The 11,427-nt window shown below is 37.1% G+C and overlaps 1 long non-coding RNA gene and 1 pseudogene across 1 annotated transcript; both read right to left on the bottom strand.

Annotated features, from left to right (window-relative positions):
• On the bottom strand, positions 1-2,469 carry LOC146459311 (uncharacterized). The gene is made up of 3 exons (XR_014857966.1): positions 2,029-2,469; positions 1,096-1,200; positions 1-696 (listed from the first exon to the last, which is right to left on the bottom strand). It is a non-coding gene; the product is annotated as an uncharacterized LOC146459311 (long non-coding RNA).
• A 6,443-nt stretch (positions 2,470-8,912) lies between these two features.
• On the bottom strand, positions 8,913-10,008 carry LOC146459310 (52 kDa repressor of the inhibitor of the protein kinase-like; annotated as a pseudogene).
• Between the last annotated feature and the right edge of the window lie 1,419 nt (positions 10,009-11,427).

Genomic DNA, 11,427 nt, shown 5'->3' with positions numbered 1-11,427 from the left:
AAAATATTTGCTTTGCTCTTTGTAAAACATTCAGCACAGGCTTCACCACGTGGAACCCCTGGACAAGCACATCCCTAAGCACACTGAATATAAGTATCTTTGTTACATGTACATGTACATTCATACATAAGATGATATACCTTCCTCTGACAAGTCACCAAAACGTTTATGACCCTGATGAATACTTCCACAAGCACATAATTTTATATTCAACATACTGTAGCAATTGAAGCAAGCGATTGCAAGAAGTCTCACTGCATGGCAAAACAGACCACATGCCATGCGCAAAAATGCTACCGCTACCCTAATGCTACTGTGGGTACAACGCAGACATCTAGAAATCCGCACATCTCAAACGAACGCGATTAGTATGGCCTTGTACCTTGGCAGCAAAAACACTTAATAGACTTAGTTTGCAAATCCTTTATTCTTAGTTTCCATGTTTTGTATCTTTTGAACACATTACATTTATATGTTCAGTCATTTTGTCAAGGCAAAACTTCTAAGGCAAAGTATATGTTAGCTTTGAAAGGATCATTTGAATAGGTACAATTCAATAATAACATACCCTTATAACTTTGCAAAAGATGCAACACTCAGTATCTAGGCCCCTTTTGCACTGTTCAGGAGCCAAAGTTTCATCCTGATCATCACTTCGTTTCATCAGCATTATCAAAGCTTTATAATCAAGAGTGACTGTAATAAAATTTGAAACAATAGGAAGAAAAATATGATATAAATCTTGCCTACATTTTTATTATTCTACTTTCATGATACTTTACCTTTAAAAGACCATAAAGGGGTAGCTAAGATCATTAAACAGACCTAGTCAATGACTATAAATTTTAACTTTGAAACAAAAATTACTCAACACCTTTACTCAACTTGTAAAGGGTACAAACAAAGTACAGCCTATTATCCACACTCTCATACAATAAAATCCCTTCCAATTATGTAAAGCCAAAGACGACTTGGAAAAAGAGGGTTAACAAGGCCAAAAGCAAATGACAATGAAATGTCTGTAAAATTTGAACTGGTTTGAAATGTGTATTAAGTGGCTAGGTATAAAAAATAAAACTGGGTACACTAGATCACCTGTAAATTTCACTTTAAAGCTAAGTGTCTTCCATCAACCGTAACACCATTTTTTATGGCATTTTTTGGGCATTCAGATTCTTTATCAAGGCTTCCACATTCTTCCTGCCAAATGAAAATAAGAACTCCTTTTAATTTAACAAAAAACAATGATATGTCTTCCCTTCTTTACTTAAAACAAGACATCCTGTAAGTACCTGTAGGCTATTGTTTTTCTTATTTTGACTAACACTTAAAAGCAAATTGGACAAAATATTGTAAAAGTCAAATTATCATGAAATGTTCTTATTTTTATGACCAAATTAAGGTAGATTTAACACCTTAACTTTATCAAAGCGCACCTGTTTTCCTTGCAATTAGCTATGGCAATGGGATAGACACTTTTGGAACTCTCACTGGAAGCATGATGGACATTCACAGGGACAATACCAATCATGACTATTGCCTCCCTGTAGAGGGACAGAAGTACAAAAACATAACTGAAATTCAAATTGATTTCTAATAAAAGCTCAAAAAGTTAAATAACTACAAGGTACATAGGCTGGGACAAAACAAGTCACCAGTACTTTCCATGCTAGAAGGGTAAAAATGTTGCCTGTGTTGGCATAATTAAAGCAACTAGGATGCTTGCCCATCACTGATGCATCAAAAATTATGATTATAATAAAATAAAAACCTAACAATAGTAACTGGCTTTATTGTATCGACTTGTTCACCGGTTTGTTTGCACTGGCTTCTTGAAATAACCCAAACAACTACAAGTATTTAGTTAGGGCTTAAGCAGAGTAACGTGTGTCAAGGAAAGATCTGGTGATGATAACATGTAGATCAGCATTATCAAAATGGTTGCGACAGTTGTTTAATAAAAAAAAAAAACAATATGTCATTTTTTGACATTTTACCTGAAATCATAGTTTAATATTCAACACCTACCAAAAAATGGTTTTCCATCAAGTTTTAAATTGACTTCCAGCATTTCCTGGTCAGGTTGATGCAGTCTGGTCTCCCTTGCAGCCCAGGCCACAGCAGCTGAAAGGCTAACCTGAAATCCACGGGGAGCACCATCTGGGAGAGGCTTGACACCCATTGCCTTCCTCAGAATACCAAAAATTAATTTTCTAATTGCTTTGATTTGGTATTTATTGAGAAGGACTGGGATGTCAGTATTATTCTAGGAAAAAAATGCAGATGAAAGAACCCATCAATCATCATTGTCATAACAAAACTAAAAGATAATCACATAGAACATTGCAAAACAATTAGTCATAATGGATTGTTTTGGGGGGTTTCTCATCCACATATGAATAGGGATGAGTCTGAAACATTTTCATTGTTTTTAATCGGTGCAGATATTTAATGGGTTGGCCATCCTGTCAATAAAAGATAAAATAAGAAACAAGATAACAAAAGTTAAAAATAGAAAGGATATTTTTAATTTTTGCATAAGTTTTGAGGTTTGGAAGCGATAGATTTTTTCCTACGCCTCGTCTTATTTTTCCCTCGCACCTGTGTGGAAATGTACTGTTTTAATTTGTAGTGTGATAAATGTCAAAAGTAGAACTGTGTCGGTGGAAGGCTAAAGGTTATACAGCTCTGTCAATTAAGGAGGTAAGATAACTTCAAATCTTTATGTATGCATACACATCTTTAAACTGTTTGCATTTTTTTTTCTGACAAGGGAGCGATTTTCTAAAGAAGATCTTGAAGGGACCGATCGTTTATTACGTCCCCGGGGGGTGGTTTTCTAAAAAATCGAGTGTATGAAAATTTTACCCACACCCCCCCCCCCCCCAAAAAAAAAATCTTTCAAACAAAAGTATTACCCCCCACTGCAACGACAGTTTAAAAATTCTAGCCCCCCCCTTTCCCATGGTTGGCCTGGTGGTTGAATTATTGAGAAGTTCCTGGTCACAAAGCCAAGAGAAACAATCAGAAGTTAGGCCAAATTTAAGTAAGGGAACGTACCTTAGATCATAACGATGTTTTGTTATTGCTGGAGTCTATTATTCAGTCGTCAAAAGAAAGTACATAGAAGTTCAACGCAGCTCGGGGTTTGAGAGCAGTACAGGAGCATTTGATGTATGGATGTGGATATATAGATTTTGAAGAAGCATACCATCTCTATTCGTTCTTTAAGTCAGTTTTTTTGCCCAGATAAACAAGCCTTCAGAGATAAACTGCTTGATGGAATACACGGTTTGCCTGTCTATGTCATTACTCAACCTATTTAATACGTGCAAGATCTTTGTTGCTCTGAAGAATAGTAGCGATATGGAGACGTTTCTAGTCGATTTGACCAACTCTATGATTGATGAGAAGAATAATTGCTAAATACATTTAGTTGGTACCTTTTGTATGTCTTCAAATGTTACCCCCTCACTTTTCGTACAAAGTAAAAAAATTACCCCCTACCCCCCAAAAGAGCTCATTTAAAAAAAAAATACCCTCCCCCCCTTAAAAACCAATCCCCCCCCCCCCCTCCCTCTTTCCCATAGTTGGCCTGGTGGTTGAATTATTGAGAAGTTCCTGGCCACAACGCTTGGTTACATGCGGAAATCGCTAGCTCTCTGAATCTGAACTGGCAAGAGAAACAATCAGAAGTTAGGCCAAATTTAAGTAAGAGAACGTACCTTAGATCATCTCTTCAATGTCTTGATAATAACAATGTTTTGTTATTGCTGGAGTCTATTATTCAGTCGTCAAAAGAAAGCACACAGAAGTTCAAAGCAGCTCGGTGTTTAAGAGCAGTACAGAAGAATTTGATATATGGATGTGGATATATAGATTTTGAAGAAGCCTACCATCTCTATTCGTTCTTTAAGTCAATTTTGTTGCCCAGATAAACAAGCCTTCAGAGATAAAATGCTTGATGGAATACACGGTTTGCCTGTCTATGTCATTACTCAACCTATTTAATACGTGCAAGATCTTTGTTGCTCTGAAGAATAGTAGCGATATGGAGACGCTTCTAGTTAGTTTTACCGACTCTACTATTGATGAGAGGAATAATTGCTAAATACATTTAGTTGGTACCTTATGTATGTCTTCAAATGTTACCCCCCTCACTTTTTGTACAAGGTAAAAAATTACCCCCTCCCCCCAAAAGAGCTCGTTTAAAAAAAATACCCCCTTCTCCTTAAAAACCACCCCCCCCCCCCCCCAAGACGTAATAAACGATGGGTCCCTAATCAAGATAATATTAAAATTGCAAGTTAATACGGACAATAGTAGGCCAGTGTTGTTATATGAATTTATGTGGTCTACTAATACTAGGGGATCGTTCCAAACTAGTTCACCGTGGAGCAATTGAAAAACGAGTCATTATAAGTTATAGGGATTTACAAAATATTTAAAATTTCATCTTTTTCTAGTCAAATTGAGTGATTTTTTTATGTTTAGGTTCTGTTTGAGGGAGGTGCACATTGGAGATGTTTGAATACAGGAGAGATATTTCTTCAAGTCAAATTAGCTTAGTGCCATTTTTATATTTTCTAACTGCACCTGTAGCTCATTAATTTAAAAAAAATTAGATTGAAAAGCTCATTTTTAAAAATTTCTGTTATTCTCAGGTTGATAACTATTCTTGTTCACTTAAAGTTGTTTATTTTGGTTTTTGTATAAACTTAAACTAAGTGCTCAGCTCCATGCAACTGATATTGATTTACAAGAGAGTCAAGATGTCTTTCTTGCTCTTAACTTATATTAAATCTAAGAATGCAGTATAATTTTTCCCAATTGTTTCGGTAGGGATAGGAAAACATGAACCTTTCATAACTTCCTGTCAATCACATTAGTTTCTTAGTTTTGAGAGTGCAAAGCGATATTGTTTTGTTCAGAGAAACCACAGCAGTAATCGGCTGCCTCTTATTCTTGATTTTGTAAAGTCAAAACAACAATCACTTGTGAATGCCTTTTGCTACTTTGTATATATGAAAACTAGTAATAATCAAAACTGGATCAGAGAGTACGTTTGATAACCTCGATCCTAGCGTAGGTTCTCTCCTTTGTCAATTTGGTGATGATGTCATCTGCCCCTGTAAAATCTACAGGGGGTGCCAGATATATTTAACAATTAGACGGCGAGCTCGAGGTTTCTATCGGCTGATAGTAACTATCAAGGCGATAGAAACCGAGAGCGAGCCGTCTAATTATTTTAGCATACCTCAGTGATCGATCTATCAAGCCAAAAAAAAAATTTTATTTCATAAATTTTGATACATTTGTGCAATGATGCATGTTAAATCCCGCACGCTCTGACAAACTGGCGCATTTGCAAGGTTCATTCATCAATTAAAACAAAGCTACACACTGATCTCGCCATACATTGCGCAGTCTCAGAAACTTGCAAACCGTAGAAGAAGAAATAGGTTAAGCTCAAACTAAGCTTAATTTCAAAGTCCTTTTCATTTTCAAATTCGGGAAAAGAGTTGACAAACATTTTGCCATCTGCTTCGTTGGTGTCGTCGTTTACGCCGCGTTGGTGGTTTTTTGTAGACAAAACCGCCCCTGGAAACTCTTCGCAGCTCAAAATATCGTCTACCCTGGGGTGTTTGGCGGATTATAAACATCTTTGGAGTGAGACTGCGTTGGTTTCTTTTCCTCTCCTCCCGAAATACAGGTATGTGTAAAACCACGCGGCTTGCTGTAATTGTTTAGGATCTTTTGTATCTGCATTTCCCAGTTGACTACTTTCAAAAAGCTTTTGCAATTGCTCGCTTGTGATGGGAGTTTTATGAACAACTGGACGAACTTTTCCCTCTTTCATTAGATTTTTACAGACTGCATTTAGCGTATCATTTGCCGTCTTAAATTCATAATCACTGACGATAAACCCTGGCTTGTTAATAGGTGCTTGCTTCAAACATAGTTGGTAGAACTGTGCTTCTAATATCTATCAATGGCCGCTCGGATGGCTTTAAGTGAAGAAACTTTAAACGGTTCACCATTTGTTTGTCTCACTGACACATACTGCAGTAAAACCTCTGCAAACACCTGTTTAATTCGGCTTTGGTTTGTTGTTCAATGGGTGTTGTAATTTCTTTTAGGGTTGAAAACCAGTCTAAAACAAAACAAGAACCGCAATTGTTACTTTTCTTTGCCACTTTGTTTTGTTTACTAACAAACTTAAATTTGTTGTTGGTTTTAAATGAAGCATTTTATTTCGGAAATTGTTCTGCACTTACCTTTAAAAATATTTATTCCATACTTTGTAGCTTTCTTTTTTTTTTTTCTGGAATCGCACTTTGCGAAACGTTTTGTACGTCTTCTTCACAAACTTCACGAAAACGCGAAGGGGATGCCATTTTCAACAGCTCCAGGTGCCGTCTACCGATCGATAGACGGCATCTGTGTAGCCATTCAGATTGCGCGTTTACGCGATAGTCGGTCACTGAGGTATGCTAAGTCCCAATATCCTTTCATTCAGGGCAATCAACTTCGGTTCTCCCATACAATCTCAACTCCAATCTGTGTAAGGAGTGCGTTCTTTCTATGTTGAATACAATAAATGTCGTAAGTCTAATTATTCAACGGAAATTTTTTTTTCAGTCCTTAGTCATTTGTACCTGGTTTTAAATTAAGTTAGTAAATTGTTTGACATAGAATCAAATAACAATTGTGTATAAATCCTCAACTGTCCCTGTCAGAATCTTTACCAAAAAATATCCATCAGGCAGTTATATATGGGAGCCGGTTATCCCCAGCAGTTTTTCTACACTTTGCTACGCGAGAGTTAACTTGGAGTTAAGTTGGAAATAACACAACAACTAAGGGATAATGCAATTTTGTTCTGTGCAGTACTAACTATACAACTAAGAAATCAGAGAATTACCCTTGGAGTGTAAATTTCTGTGTGGGAAGGAAACCACTTAAATTTTGCATTACCCTAGTGAGGAGATTAATTTTGGTCCATCAGTGATCAAAAAATCCTGGGGTCTTAGGTTTTAATTCTTGCCAAGGTCAAAGAGTTTTTCTTTACCTTTCATGAACCACATTTCCTTACTGAGGTAATACTGAAAAGAAAACGAAGCGGTTTCCTTCCACCACAAAAATTTACACTGCAGATTTTATTCTCTGGTTTCTCAATTAAGAAACAGGCCTTGCTCCAACCCATTAACCTTTTGTCCTTACAAGCAAAATCCCAATTTAAGAAGTCATTAGATTGCTAAACACTACACTGCTGCAGCCTCAGTTTATGGTTAGCATCTCATCTGAGAAGTCCACTTCATTTTTACACAGCAAAATACCTACCATGTATCATTAATTTTAATAAGCATTCTCTAAAAAGTATTCCTTACTTTAATTTCTTCATCCTGTTTTTTTCCGAGAGAAAAATATAGAAGGAACAAGAGTGCCTAGAGAGAGTTGATGTATAGCAATAGTCCTCTTCTGAATTCACAAAATGATGTACAACATTATACTTTGCTTGAAATATTGCAAATTAAAATCATGTTATCACTTTATTCTCCAAAACAATCAGTGGATTAAACTATTTTTATATAAATAGAGACTTATCATTTTACGTACACCCTGGACAGAATGGAAAAGGAAAATAATATTATTTAGTGTTTTTCCTTACGTTACTGAAAAAGTTATACCAGACTATGTGATAAGGTGTAGAAAACTGTAGCACTGGTTACTGATGTCACAAAACCCATGAAAATTAACAGTTATTATTGGATAATCAAAAGTAAGTAAAAGAAAACAATTTACTTGGCATATTAACATTTTCATAATAATGTTATGTGACAATCACTGCAGTGGAAGTACCAGTACTTCCTAGGGAAAATAAATTTTGTTAAAAAAAATAGGAGGCAAAAAACTGACTGAAGCAAATCCAAGAGAATTAACAACTATTTGTTCAAAAACTTGGGAGTGCTGAAAAACATTGAGAGTTCAAATAACTGAGATTGCACTGTAAAAATAAATAACTGTACATATTTCATAATTCATTACCCACTACCAAGTTTTAAATTTTTCTTTCAATTAAAAGAGATGGCTGATAAGAAGTTTGACCTTTTGTCTGTTAAATCACAGTTATCAAAAGAAGCCAGGGTCTGGTTGCATTAAACATGGCCTGAATATCAGTCATCTCCTCTCTAGATGATTGGTGAAAGATGGGAAACAGCTGATATTCAGGCTTTGTAAAAAATATATATATAACTAAAGGTAAGGTGAGGTTTTGTCTTACAGTGCAACAAATTGAACCGGGGCCAGTGATAAGACCGACACTTTGAAATTTAAAGAAACGTTCTCGTTTTTGATTGGTTTACCAACTACCAAAGCCACACTCCTTTGTTGTAAACGTGACCTGTGATTGGCTGATCAATGTTTAGTGGCCCCAGTTGAGTTCGTTGCACTGTAAAGTATACAGGGAATGCCCCTTGTTCAGCATATTTCTGTAGCCTCTATCAATTCAATAGTTATAAGAATGATTGAGTGACAGTGCTGACTGTTGCTTATAAACACAGCTATTGTAGGCCTAGACATCCAGTGGCCAATCTCTGTTGTACACAACATGATAGAGCAATAGCCCTGCCCAGGCGCATAGCTAAGATTCCGATAGGGGTGTTTGTTAAGCCCCAAATCTTGTTGAGCGCCAGAGGCGAACTCACTAGGGGGTCAAGGGGCATGCTCCCCCAGACATTTTTGAAAATCTAGGTTCCCAGAAACCTCATTTCCTGCATTTTGAGACCCATTTTAGGCAAATCACAACTTTGTTTTACAGCAGCTTTTTAAGCTATACACATCATTTCGACGGCATAATTGTTTCAACTTAAACAAGAGAGTTCAATGTACATTCCGTTACCCTTTCAAGTTCTGATAGCTATTCGATCTGCTGATAGTCATACACCAAGCTGGTAAACTGCATCATTCTCGGGTGCAGGCCTTCGAACAAATTGACTATCTCGTCAAGATTAACAGGCATATCATATTTGATATGCATTAGGGCTAGGGCAGACAGACTACTTTCTCCCTTGGTACACCTCATGCAGTTGTTCAACCTCCTCATTGTGCTTATGGAACGCTCACATTCACAAGTGGTGGCTAGAAAGGTGGCAGCAATTTTCAGGAGCATATACAGGCTGGGGAAGTCGTCGGGGTCACATGCTTTTAGTGACGAAGTACACGAATCAGCAACAATTCGTCCGTCCTGAACTATAATTTTCCACCTCTGGAATTCGGAGGAAAAGAGTTCTGGAGAGGGTAGGTCATCTTGATAGAGATCCAAAAAAAATCGGTAAGCTGCTGAACATTGACTGGCTTTCTCTAATTACAGAGGGAGCTAGTCCAAGCAGCTTAGAGACCCTTAAAAATTTGAATCCCTAATGGTTCTTGACAATTTTTGTTTTTACTAAGGATAAGCCATTAAAGAACGGGTTTATATCTCTATCTTCTTTAGTTGATGTATTTTGACCACAGGAACTTTAGTTAAAAGCTTTTCTCCCGCCATTATTGATCTTAAAAAGGGGGTTCCTTCGAACCCCTCGAGGCCCCCCCCCCTCCCCCCCCCCCCCCCCCCCCATTTTACGTGCCTGCTGCCTGGCCAACTAATTAAAATATTACCTGCTTTAGAAAAATTTTATATGCTCAGCGAGTGCCCATTCAATTTGCCTCCTGCCATCACATCAACATTTAGGAAAAGGTAAAAAAAAATAATACACAACTGGATCTATCCCTTGATGAAAAAAGTGGACAGTCAGAAACTTTCTCACAAGAATGGATAATTTACAAGTGTATGAACTGCCTCAACAAGAACTTCCATTAACAAAGTGATTCATGAGCCATACTGTGTTTTCATCACATCTGTCATGATCTGTGATGGTAAATAAAAAGCTTACATCAATTTATTTTTTTGCTACAGCTAAAACACAAGATCTAAACCTACCAGTAAAGGTTACATCCTCTCTGCATGGCTTTTGTGCCCAGGCAGAGACAAATCTTTTAAAAACACTCCTGAGTGAGGGTTCATAATTTATACAGATGGGGGCCTACGATGATTTTTAAATTTTTCCCCCTAAGTTCACGTTTTAGGTAATGCTATTGTTTGATGAGGTCAGGTTTCGAGATGCCGATGTGTTTGGTCTCTGTGAAGATTGTCAGAAATAAATGCAAAAATTAGAAATATATGCGAGAAAAACTTGTCAATAGTTTATGCTAGCTAACGACAAAAAAGTGTTTCGAGACGTCTGTTTCACTAACTATTTTACCTGAGAACCAAATTTTCTTACATGAAGCAAAAAGAAATGAGATAAGAAAATAAAACTCCAGGGGAAATAACGAACATGGACCGAAAAAATGAGCTCAAGGGACTTTTTTGAAGTTAGAAGTAGCTTAAATTAAACAAGTTGGCGTGTAAACACTGCAAAAAAAAATATCTTGCAAAAGTCTTGTCAACAAAATCACATATAAGACTTAAGCTTAAATATACTCGCCTCTTTGGAAACAACCAGTCCTTTTATTCCATTGCTGATTTTTTCGTTCGTTTTACAACGTTAAGTGAGCAAAAAGTTTCACTTCAAGAGGAAAATCCAACGTTTCTTCGCAGATCAGAGTAAAATGATTTCTGTTTAAGATTCGCTGTTTATGACGTGCCGCCTCTTTTCCGCCACTATTCGCCTTGCTCTTTTTCCCGCTGTTGGAAGGCAAAATTGGACCAGATTAGAAAATAAAAACGTCAAGGGATCGAAATAATGAACATGAACCGAAGAAAATGAGCTCAAAGGACTACTCTGAACTTAGCAGTATTAACTGCGTGTCATCAACACTGCAAGAAATCAATTTATTGCAAAACAGCCGCAAACCAGCAAAGTTTTGTCTACAAAATCACATGAATATACATGCACTTGCCTCTTCTGAGAATAACCAGTCCTTTTTTTTCCATTGCTGTTTTTTTGTTGTTCGTTTTACAGCGTTAAGTGAGCGAAACGTTTCACTTCAAGAAGAAAAATCCAACGTGCTCGTTGCGCCGGATCGGAGTAAAATGATTCACTTCAAGATCGGCGACGCTAAAAGACGGAACGGTGGAAGGGCGAAATGGTGGAAAATCACTCCAAATCCTAAAACATGGAACGGCAGAAATCACCCCACATAAACTATAACCTTGAACCTAACCCTCACCCGTTCCGTGTTCTAGGATTTAAGCTGATTTTCTGCCTTTCCACCACTCCGGTTTCTAGGGTCTTCCCTTCAAGACTCACGGCGCCTGCTGTCTATGATCAATGCCCCCTTCATGTAAATTCCCGCTGCGAGTCGTTTTATTCTTTCTCCCGCTGTTGGAAGGTAAATTTGAGGGAGATTAAAAAATAAAACTCCAAGGGAAATAATGAACAT

The sequence above is a fragment of the Pavona decussata genome, unplaced genomic scaffold (assembly GCF_977016875.1).
Source record: "Pavona decussata unplaced genomic scaffold, jaPavDecu1.1 SCAFFOLD_220, whole genome shotgun sequence".
Classification (NCBI taxonomy): domain Eukaryota; kingdom Metazoa; phylum Cnidaria; class Anthozoa; order Scleractinia; family Agariciidae; genus Pavona; species Pavona decussata.
This window is presented reverse-complemented; position numbering and strand designations above follow the sequence as displayed.